This window comes from Falco cherrug, chromosome 1 (genome assembly GCF_023634085.1).
Source record: "Falco cherrug isolate bFalChe1 chromosome 1, bFalChe1.pri, whole genome shotgun sequence".
Lineage (NCBI taxonomy): Eukaryota > Metazoa > Chordata > Aves > Falconiformes > Falconidae > Falco > Falco cherrug.
This window is the reverse complement of record NC_073697.1, coordinates 101,144,168-101,156,387: the sequence shown is the minus strand read 5'-3', so window position 1 is coordinate 101,156,387 and position 12,220 is coordinate 101,144,168.

The window sequence follows — 12,220 nt, the reverse complement described above, 5'->3', positions numbered from 1 at the left end:
GCTGTAAGCTGGGCAAGTATTTGAGGATGTGTCACCCTGTGTGGGTCCTGTGTTCCTGCTGTTCACCTCTGCTAGTGGTGATGTGTGGGATGCATGGTGCCTTACTGCACCCACCGTTTGGCTCAGGGGAAGGCAACAAACCTTCTTCTGCAGTGAGTGAAAGGCAGGTGGAAAAGGCACATCTCCAGTCTTTGACTGCAGGAACGTGTTTGATGATGTTTCACACTGGTCAGCAGGGAGCAGAAATCACCTGGAACTACTATAACCTGTGTGCAGGCATGGTTCCCAAAGAGCAATCCTCACCACTCTTGAATGGAGACCATGCATTTGCAGACTCCACAGCCCTTTGAGAAGCCTTTGACGGCCAGCTCAGAGTTCAAAATAATCCTTTTACTGTTGAAGACATGTTGAAGAAATGATCTGATATAAAAAACCCCACCCACAACCCACCTCATTAAAGGAGATGCTATAAAAGGAAACTCTCAGGCAAGAAGATGCAGTCAGGCTGACAGTGCTGGGAAGGAGTGGGGCTGGGGGAGCACTGTGGGGGCTGGAGACCAGGGTCAGGAGGGACCTGGTTTGATTGACCCCAGCACGGGAAGGACAATTGCTTTCTTGGTATGAGTAAGATTTGGGGGTTGAGACAGCAGCAGTGAAGTACCAGTGTTGGAGATCCCCAAAGCTCTAGGGGACTCTCTCCAGGTTCATCCTACCCCTGCTTTTGAGGGTTGGTCTCTTGCAGCCCACTTGATATGACATGCTTGGCCAAGCCAGAGACAGCCTTCCTCTTCCAGACCAAGCCATATTCATATCTGCTCTCCTCTGGAGCTGTCCTGCCATGAGGCTGAGGCAGGGCACTCACTCCTTGGTGCCACAGCCAGGTGACCTTTACCAGGTCTGGTCTGCAAGCAGTGAGACTCTGGCTGGCACGGTGGGCTTTGGATGAGGATTGCTGGTCTGGAGTTCGTTATGGGGCGTCTGGGATGGATGGAAGAGCTTTATGTGCCTTGGCTCTGAGACAACCGATGGCAGATTTGGGTGGAAGAGACTTCAGGAGTTCCCTAGTCAAGCCCCTACTATTGCCAACACCAGAGAGCAGCCCAGTGCCAGGTCCTGTGCTGGGGCATGGTGGGCTGTGAGCAGCAGGAGCAGTGAACTTCTCTGTGGCAATGTCCTGGCTCTTGGCTGGGACAGAAGGAAGCACAAGGGCTGCGCAGCTCCTGTTTTGGATCTTTCTCCTGTGGTCCCTGTGGGCTGCGGAGGAGCCTGACACCTTCCTGGGCTGTGGGTCAGCAGATAAACCAGATGTTGGGGATGTGAGGGGGTGTCTGAACCTGGCCCCAAGGGAAGGTGGCCGGGCTGCGTGTGCTTGCTTGCAGGTTGCTGGAGAGCTGTGCTTCACTGCTGGGTGAATGGAGCTCAGTGCTTCGCCTCAAGCCACCCAGTACAGGCTGGCCACTCACCACCAGTTCCTGAAGCATTGGGCATACGTGGGGGTCCTTGCTGTGACCTGTTGCCTGCTCCCACCCCACCCCACCCCCCCACCCCCCACCCACCCCCCCGCCCCAGTCTGGCATACAGATACACACAGAGTCCTGGATGCTCACAAACTGTGTGCAGCACAGATGCTCCAGGTGATGCCAGATTTTCTATGTTTGTTGGCCCCTGGTTCCTCGGCCATCTCACCAGGTATGTAACTATCCGAGCTATTTCCTGCTGTACTGAAAAAAAAAAATAATACAACTCTTTCCCCTTGTTTGATATAAATACACACGGCGGCTACTCAGCCCCCTGGCTGGACAAGCAGCATTGCAGACAGATTGCGTCTCTCAACAGCACAGCCAGCGCCCCTGTGCCCTGCTTGTTCCCTTTGGCAAGGGAAGAAGAAGGGGCTGCCATGGTCATGGCCTGGACCCAGCTCCCATCACATCTGGAGTGATTTATGGTCTGCTGCTCTCCTCCTGACAAGCACATCATGAGATGTTGTGCTTCTGCACTGGGTGGAGAGAGGGGACCTTGTAGCTAGTGGTGTTCTGTGGAGTTGCCCTGTCCCCTTCAGAGACGGGCAGCCTCCTACCAATCCTGGGAGCTGGGAGTCAGGGATGATGAGAGCCCCCCTTTCTCAGTCTATTTTCCCAGGGACTAGTTTATGTTTTCTATCCCATAATGCGAGTGCCAGGGGTCCGATGTTCCAGGATTATACCTCATAATCCCAGATTTACAGCCCCCTTGCTGCCCTGTTCCTAGGCTGGTGTGACATGTGGTTCCCAGTCCAGAAACTTGCCCAGGCAGGGAAACCCACCACCAAGGTACAGCTCTCTGCAGGGGTCTGTCACTGCTGGGGTAGGGGTGACAGGCTGTGTGAGGGTGCACATTGCTCCAGGACCTTTGCTAAGTGGGTGCTGTGCTGGGGTGTGAGCATGGATGCATGACTCCTGAACGGTGTTGTGGGACCCTAAAAATGCCAGTGATGTACAGGTCAGGGCAATGCATCCACAGCAAATGGTCTGCTCCTCTCGGAGCAAAGTCAGTCAGTGGTTTTGCTGTCCCTGGGCTTGTCCCTGATTGCCCTCTGCAAGCGTGAATGATACCAGTGGGGGAATGGCCCTGGCATCAGGACTGCAGTGGGGAGCAAGCACTGGAGACCTGATGGCCACTGGGGCTGCTGGTGTTTTTATGCCTCTGATGGGGCTTGGGTGGGAGCAGCTGGTTTCCCCACGGGCCTGCCAGACATCCATCCTGGCTTGAGGCAGCGGGAGGGCCAAGACAGGCTCAAGCTCAGGGCTGCATCCCTGGGTGCTTGGAGGCTGAGCTCAGGGTGGAAGTCTCCTCCGTGTGCCTCCAGCTGCCACCCTGCCAGCCCCCAACCACTTGCCTCCTTGCTCTTGCTTGCTCCCTGCTGACAGGGATCCATTAATTAAATAAGTGAGGTCCTGGGCACTATTTGCAGCCCTGCCGTGAGGGCCCTCATGCTGGGGAAGTGGGGACCCCAGCCTGTGGGGGCCAGTGGGCATAGCCCCCAGGGTGCTTACCAGGCCCCCAGGCTGGCAGTGCTCCACAGAGGGCAGATACCATAAGGAGCCCCACAAAAGCATCCCTGGGTGGATGTGGGCATGACCCCCTGCCTTGGCTCCCAGCTCCTGCTGTGGGCAAGCTCCCTGGGGCAGTGCCCAGCAGGCAGGGGCCAGGGCTGGGGGCTGTGTGCGTGTGGTCAGTCTTTTGTTATTTTGTCTGCTCTTTTCCCCCTATGAGAGCAAGCAAGCCATGGTTTGAATTCCAGTTTCTCTGTAATTGTGCTGTTATCTTTCTGCCAGGGTCTGGTTTCACTCATGCTTTGGGTGGCTGTCTGCTGTGAATGGATTTCTCCGTCAGCAAGGGTTGTTCCAAAGCTTTCCCTGTCTCTGCCCTTTTCCACTTCCCGCACTGCCCTCACCAACCTCTGCACTCCCCTTGGCCCTGAGCCTGAAGCCCCTGCGCACAGGCAGGGCAAGGGCTCCTGGGAAGCATGCACCTGCAAACCTGGACCTGCCCAGAGGGAAAGTGCTCCCACTGGCCACCTGTCCCCTCACCAGGGCACGTGTCTGTTTTGGCCAGGAGATTGGCCAGGGTGATGTAGCAGGACCATGGGGTGAGGAGGAGCAGGAGAAGGGGAGCAGCAGGGAAGGGGCGCTGGGGGCTGGCACTGTTCCATGCCCCACGTGTTCTGGTAACCTCAGCTTGCTGGGGTGCAGCAGGAAGATGAGAGATGATGGCTATGGTTGCAACATGGGGAATAATTTTTTTTTTTCCTGATGGAAATTTTTTTCCCCCATGAGTGTGGTCAAACATGGGAACAAGGTGGTTGGTGGAATGCCCCGTCTTGGACATGTTCAGGTCTTGACTGAACACAGTCTCAGCCAACATCATCATGTTGGACCTGCTCTGCTGGGGGTAGTGGGGCTGGATCTAACACCTCCACAAGCCCCCTCCAATGTCAGTTACTCTGTAATTTTCTGATAGTGCACAGGGATGCTTGCCCAGTGAGGTGACTGTCGTGCCTGAAGGGCTGAAGGCACTGAGAGATGGCACTATTGGGGGCTGTCAAAGAAGGGGCAAACCATGAAGGAGGTTTGCAGAATAAGGGTGGAGAAGATGCGGGGTCAGGGCTACTCCCCAAGGGTGCCCCAGGACCCTGACCTCATTACCGAGCCCTGGGCTGTTCATGGCAGATTCTGGTTAAAGCTGTTTTTCCAGTGTACTTGCCTGGGATGTGGCCCTTCTCCTGGCTCCAGCACTGACCCGATGCCAGAATGGTCCTAACCTGCCAGCATCACTCTGCTGATGGAGCTGCACGTCCTCTCCCAGATACCACCGTAGGTTGGGATGGGCTGCTCTTGGACGTGGCACCTCTGAGCATGAGCCTGTGCCCAGGGGTGATCCTGCTGCCCCATCATGGTGCAAACTCATCTTTCCTCACTGTCCTCTCCAGCTCTCAGGGCCACTCTCTACAATTTTTGTTTCTCACACTCTTCAGAGGACATCCCCAATGGACCAGCCATGACATCCCATGGTTCAGGGGCTTTGCTTTCACTGTTCACACATCTCTGTGCAACAGCAGTCCAGCCCTTTGGGACCCCGTGTGCCTGGGCCTTGGGAACAGACCCTGAACCCCCTCCTAGGGTGGCTAGTGGCCATGTAAACCAGAACACATCTCTGTGCCCCATGGCAGTCCCCAGGCTTTGCTCCGTACACTGGGCCAGAGCTGGTGTGACACTGCTCGGGACACTGAGATGCGTGTGGGTGCTAATCTTTGGGGCCATCAGGCCAGGAACTGAACCAAAATCCAGCTCTAATTGGCCTCTTCCAGTAATTCTTCCTGACAAAACAATTAAGTTTCTCAGGCAAGAGATGTTCTTTGCAATTGGTCTGTGCCAGATGCTTTTGCTTTTTTTATCTGTGGTATTTAAGGATCTTTTCCTAATACTTACTCATTATTTTATGAGGCACAGACTGGTTCTGCCTGCCCTTTTGAAGCTCAGTATTGCACTCATGTTTGTTTGTTGTCTCAGGGCTTCCCTAGCTCTATGTGATTTTTTTTTTTAATTTTTAATTATTTTAAATAAACATTCTTGATTTGTAAAGAGCTGGGCCCTGCGAGACAGGGCAGGGGAGTGGGACGTGCTCCAGCCCTTCCAAGCCTGCCGAGGCTGTGTGTACTGCAGCAGGACTGAGGTCAAAGCTGGAAAAACTTGCAAGACCAAATCACAGGGAAGGCCCCCGGCCAGCAGGAGCCTGGCTTGCAGGCTGGCTTGTCAAGGGGATGGCGGCATGTGGAAAACGTGAGCTGGGGGTGACTGCAGTCGGCACGCATGGGCTGGCACTGCACACAGTCTTTATTCTCTTCATCCTTGCCTACCTCTGGAAATTGTAAGGCAAAGCACTGCTGCTGGGTTCACGGTCCTCTGTCTTCTAACCTGGGAGTTTTACAGCCCCATCTTCCTGCCATTGACTTTCAGTGGCTTCAACGCGCCCTTTGGGGCAGTCTGTCCTTTGGTTTCCCAGCCTGGGTGCCTTGTGAGGCTGCACATAGATGTGTTAGCATCTTGATGAGCTGCTAATCTGAGCACTGCCAGCACCTGCCCTTGCCCCGGCTCTTCTCCCAGTAGTGTTTGCACCCCATCCCCATGCACCCTCTGTTCATACCAGTCTCAGTGCTGCTATTCCTGATTCCAGGAAAGGGAGGGTGCAGCTCTGGGGAATGGCAGCCCAGGAGGGTGCAGCACTGGTACCGTTGGGGAACAGCACCCCAGGGTGGGATGCAAGGGCTTGTGTCTCTTGGAAGAGGTGTGTTAGAGAGAAAAAGAGAGCAACTGGATGGGATGTGGTGTAGGGTGAGACCACTTGGGTTTTGGGGTGAATCTGTGCTGCCTGTGGGGTGTTTGGGCACTAGTGCTTGATATGCCTTGGTCTGCATAATCTCTAACAGCTTGCCCGGTGACTCCAGCACTGCTGGCACCTCATTGCAGAGGATCTCGTCTGGCATAGGTGCTGTTCGACCAATGATATCCCAATTGTTACCTTGCTTGGCCTTTGCTGGAGCCAGGAGGGGTGTGGGAGAGCTGTGGGGGGAGTGGGCTCTGGGCTGGGAGGATGCTGAGGGAGGGTGCAGCAGGCCTGCAAGGTGTGGACTTGACATAAGCATCCTGATGCAGCAGCCCCACAGCAGGTCCCAGACCTCTCATGCCACCAGTTGCAATCCCCCAGTCAGGGGAGAAACAGCTCTGGGGGAAGGGGTGATGGCATCCCTCTTTGGTGCATATCCATCACTCTTAGCCTAGGGACTGTGCTGGAGGGAAAGAAAACGCAAGTGACTGCGTCTGTGGCAGGTGCTCCTGTGGCTTGGAATGACCTTTCCCAGTGGGCTCCATCCCAGGGATTCAGTCACTCCATAAATCTCCCTTCCTCTGTGGTGTGGACCATGGAGAGGCAGCCCTGACTCAAGGCTGGGAGTGTCCAGCTGCGGATGCTATCTCAGTGGAGGAGCCGTGTGTGGGGATGCCAGCATTTCCAGGCGAAAGACAATCGTGCTTTATTTCCCTGCCACATAGGAAAAATAATAAACATTCTTTGGGTTTGTTTTGAGGCTGCTTTATGGAATAAATCTCAGACTGTTGTTGTCTCCCCGGGCTCCCCAGTCCCGCAGAACTGCCTGTTCTCACTCCATGAGTCACCGACGCCTGTGCTGCCAGTGCCTCTGAAACCCCATGTGGTGGCCCAAGGGCTGCTCCATGTTGCATATTCTGTGGACAGCTGGAGCAGAGCTGCTCCACACCTATGGGGAGCTCAGGTGGGCACTGGCATCCATTGGGATCGATGAGCCCCCCTGGAGATCTCTCTGCTAACCAGCAGCAGCATAGACAGCCTTTGCCACTTTATCCTCTGGATTTGGGTCTTCCTTTTGGGGTCCCTAGTTGGTTAGCACGACACGCTGCAGATCTTCAGGGTGAAGGCTCTCCTGGAGAAGACTGGCATTGTGCTGGAATCAGTGGCCTTTCCTATCCACTCTGCCTGGGTGGGAAAGAGATCCAAGGGTGCTATGGCTTCTGTCCTTCCACCTGTGGGCACACCCATCAGCAGTGCCCATTCTGGCATGGTGGGATCTGGCCCTTTTCTCACATGATGCAGAAATCTTGGCCTCATGTAAACCCCCATGCTGGAGATGTGGCTCCATGAAGGATGAGGTGACCATACTCCTGCCCTGGCTGACACCCACAGAGGAATCCGGATGCCATGGGAGATGCGTGGAGCGGGGAATGGTCCGTGCAATGTTCTTGGAGCAAGGTTCACATCACTGCTGATGCACCAGTCACATGTGCTGTTAGGTAACATAGGGGTGGGAGACAACAGGCAGTGCTGCACGGGCAGCTCCTGGAGCGGCGGTTCTTGGTGTGACCAACAAGCCAATGCTACTCACATCATCTCCAATGCCTAACAAAGTGTGCCCAGTGCTCAACTGCATATGAAGACCTCATAAATTTGGTACCCAAACCTTGCCAACTTTCCTCCTGCAAATGGTCCCACAACCTGGGAGATCACGGAGGTCCTGGAGAGCGTGGTGTGGACCATATGTGTGAATGAGGGGAGCATGGTGGGCACAGGACCCCGAGAGGGCTGCTGCTGGATGCTCACCACTGTTAGTCACCTGTGCTGGTGAGCTGAGCCCCTTGACAGAGGTTTGGGGCGCCTAGGTGACAGCTTGAGATGGGCCAGGTAGAGGAGTCTCCAGGAGGCTGGCGTGTGCCTGTGGCTGGGTGTCTGACCCCAGCTGCAGCATTGCTACACATGTCCTCAACATAGCTGGTTTTAGAAACATGAATTCTCCTCATGCTATGTGCCCAACACTCCATACAAATGTAGTGGCAGCAGTCAGTCCAGAGAAACTATTGCCAGAAATAGTGCGAGTTACACCAAACAACCCGGCGCTCAGGAACAAAGGCAGCTGGGAGGGACTTGATCCCCTGGGCTGCCAGAAACGTGGCAAAGGACTAGTCTGAATGCAGGGCGTTTGCAGAGCTGTCCGTGGCGAATAACGAAAATAAAACCCCAAAACTCCAAAGGTAAAGGGTTTTACTGCCTCACAGAGAGGTAAAAATGGGATGAGGAATGAATGAAGTGCTGTTGCCAGGAGTGGTTATTCAAGCACTGGAACAGCTTCATCAAGCACCGTGACCCAGGGCACGCAGCGGCTGCGGGGAGATGCACTGGCTCAGCCCAGGGGCAGGAGGGGAGCAGACACTGTTGCTGATAGCTCTGGCACCCGCATCAAGCCCCGCAGACAGCCGAGCTTCCTTAATTAGAGACAGGGTCCTTTAGGGGAAATGTGATTGCAGCTTACAGGAAAAGCTTGCAGAGGGAAAGAGCTCTTTCCCTGGAGATGCCTGGTAGAGGCTTAACGGATGTCTTGTACAGCCAGCAACATAACTTCTTGAAAGTTTCTAAAAATCACAGATAAGAGTCAGTCATTACAAAAAGGTCTGGACACTGTCAGGGTAATGAGCAAGTGGGCTCCGCTCTACAGGCTAATTGCTGGGCTCAGGCAGGGGGGATCTGTAGGCACCGGAGAGCGGTGTGGCTGCGCTTGCCTTGGAGATCAATGAAAAGAGTGTTTATTTGAACATCTGAAAGGTCATTTGCTAAAATGTGAAACAATTGCTGGCATGACTGGCTGAGACTGTAAATTTAGAGTGGGAGGTGTTAGCAAAAACTGGGACTCATTCAAGGACATCCCAGCAGCGCCCCAAAAGCGATGATTTCATAGACCAAAATAATTCTCCCAGGGAAGAAGCTGTCAGAGGCGGTTTGGACATGTAAGCGTGGTGGCCTGCAGCTGGAGGGGGAGGACCACTCTGCCCTGAGTGATGCAGCAGGTGGGAACCAGGAGGGACCCTGGCTGGCATCAGAGGTAGAGGTAGAGGAAAGGAAGCTGAACAAAGGCTGAGGTGTTCACTCTGTTTTGCTGCCTTGAAGAGGGTGATCTGCCTTTTTCTCTGCCTCATCCTCCTTCTTCAGCTTCAACCATGCATTTTGGAGGGGTGACTCATGCTGAGCAGGCAGAGTCAGATGATGGGAAGGCTGTGGTGTGGAGCAGAGTGGCCATCAGATGAGAAGAGAGACCTTGGTGGTCTCCTGGGACCGTGGGACGATGGCAGCTGGTGAAGACCTTAGAAAGGGTCTGCCCTTAGACCCAGCAGAGCACCCAGCCTCCTGGCTGGGCTGCTCTGTCCACCTTGGGAACAGCTCTGGCAGGTTGGCTGCACACAGACCCAGGGTAAGGTGGTAGGTGTGGTGATGAAATACCCAGGGTTAGCATTTCAAGCAGAGTCCATCTGGTCCATGGCATGTTCCCATCTGTCCTGCCATCTCTTGTGCAGAGCAGGCAGGAGACATCTCCTACACGGAGCAGGCTTCCTGCTGAGAACCTCAGATCTGTCAAACACCAAGGTCCAACCCATGGGCTGGAGAAGGTGGAGCATCCCAGGGAGGATGGGGAAAAGGGAGGGCTGCAGCGATGTAAAGAACTGCCTGTGGTAGAAGAGGAAGCCAAAGAAATCAGTGAGCTGTCGCTGGCTAATAGCAGTGAGAAGCCTTTGAAAATATACATTTAGGATGACCAAATCAAGCCAGCCCCCAATTCCAGCTGCGCACAAACCAAATGGAGTCTAATTGTAACAAGCAAACACATAAGTGTTCAATAGATGACTGCAGTCTGCTTGGGTCAAAGTATAGATATGTGATCAGTCCTGGTTGTGTGCGTGTGTGTGTGTGTGTTAAGAAATTAACATCTGTAACAGAGGAGGCTGTGGGATTGCAGACCAACAGATCTGGTTAACTTACACCCTCAAGCCAGGAACGAGCTGCTGGAAGAGTCCCTGAAATGCTGACGCTGACATTGAACAAGTCTTGGAAAGACTGGATGATACTGAGGGCTTGGAGACTTGCCAGGAGCCAAGGTTTGATGGCCCAGGAGGGGGACGTGCAACCAGACGTGGTGTCCACTTATCATGGACCCTGGTCCCATGGGCTGGGAAATGAACTGCAGGATGCGAGGCTTGGTTTATCCCGCTCACTCAGAGAAGCCTGGGTGGTGACGTGATCATTTTTATAGGTACTTGCACATAAAGATGTTTCCTGGTGGAGGAGGCTTTTGGGAGTGTAGACAAATGAATGCTACAGTCCACTGGCTGGAAACCTCGTTTAGTCAAATTCAGCCTTGAAACAAGCTGCAGTTTCCCTCTCCTCAAGGGTCTCCAGGCACTGGAGGAGATTTTTGGATGCTGGGAGGATTCACCATTGCCTGGAGCTTTGCTGCTGCACCACAATGTCTTCCTGCAAGCAAGGCTTTGGGCCAGCTTGTAGGAGAAATTCTCCAGGTAACCTTTGCTGACAAGGATCAAATCATGGTGTTCATCCCGTTCCTTCATGGCTCTTGTGGGGAATTGCCTGACGTGCTCACCACTGTGCACAGCTTCTTGTTGGAGGAAGGTTTCTGATTAGGCTCAGGCCTCCAGGCAGCATCAGGGTGGAAGACATGGAGACAGCATTGTGGTTGAACTGGAGGATCTGGGACCACATTGCAACTAGGAGGACACCAACTGTGACCCAGCTGCATGAGAGGATGGGACACAGGTTGTCACCTCTCCGCTGTCAAGTTCACATGCAAGGCAGTGCAGGTACATGAACCGAAGTGTGCCAGCAATGGTACCTGAGCTGGGAACTGGAAGAGGATGGGACTGCCTCTGCCGCGTAGTGCATGGCCACATGCTGCAGAGAAGAGGGAGACATGGTGTCTGCCTACAAGCCACAACACTGTCATGTTGCTGAGAGCCATGCCAGGCTGTCCAACAGGCCCAGCATGACCATGCATGGAGGAGATTCCCAGAGCAGAAGCAAGTGCTCGTTTGCATCCCCTTCCTCCCTGGTGAGGACAGGCTGCTGAGAGGGGTCAGAGCAGTTTTAATGGAGGCGAAAGAGCTTTACTCTTTGATAGGGGTTATCCAGCTAAGTGGAGGGTCAGAGTGCTTGCAGAGGTCCAGGTCCAGCAGCAAAGAACTGCTCAGGCCACAGACCACCCACAGAGGACCATGAAACTAGGATGGTGGCAGACATTGGAAATTATATAGGAGATGAACAAGACATCACAGAGGAACAGAGGATGTTAATGGGATAGAGATATAAGCCACCAAATGAAATACAGACAAGCAGCAGAAAATGCTGGGGACAAGGGTACAGCTGGTGATGCTGACACCCACCAGTGTGTCTGCGAAAGGAGCTTGCTTAGTCTAAGGAACAGTCTCCCAGCTAGCTGTCATCACTCAGCAGAGGTGCCTGGATGATGGCACAGGCAGGATCAGGCACTGGGTGCAGCTCTTTTCCCAGAACATCCAACAATATGCTCAGATGCTTACTGCTGTTTTGCCTGCCTACCTGGGGGCATTCTTGCTGTCCCACCCCTGCCGGCTCCCCCCTCCTCTGCTCCTTCCTACAGCCTGGCCTGAAAAAATGAAGGAGAATTTGCTGATTCTGTGTGTTGTCAGGGCTGGGGCACAATTTGCCTCCACCTTGCGGGTGCCCCTTCCTCCGGGAGCTCTGGGGAAGAGGAGGGCTCTAGCCAGTCTCTAAAGAGCCTGTTTCACTGCCAGAACAATACTGTGCATTTTGCCTGGTGCCATTTGCACAGCTTGTGCTTTGGCCAGTCCCCAGAGCCGCCCAGTACTTTATTTCTGTGGCACTTGTTCAACGGGCGGGAGGGAGCGATGAAAATAGACGCTGAGAGAAGAAGCAGATGAGAAACCACATCCTGAAGGGGAGGGGATGTGGTCAGAGCAGCGCACCTGAGCCCTGAAGGGCACTGTTATGGGAAGCTCACAGCACTGGATTGCTGGCTGGCCCCAGCAGTGGGATGGTGTGACCCATTCCTGGTCTCCCTCAGGGATGGGACCACATGAGCCTCGACTGCCAGGGGATGGCACTGGCTGCTTTGAAGCTCTACCCAGCTCCTGCAAAGATGTCCTGGCAGTGTGGGAAGGGCTGGGAGTGGGAATGTGACTCTGCAGAGATGTCTCCCTCCAGCTGAACTGGGCGGTGGTCCCAGGGGACACATGTTGGTGTAGGTTTTCTTTCCCCCACCACTACCCAGGGTTGTGAAAGGGCTCCCAGGGTGCTGGGGTGGCGGTAGCATCTG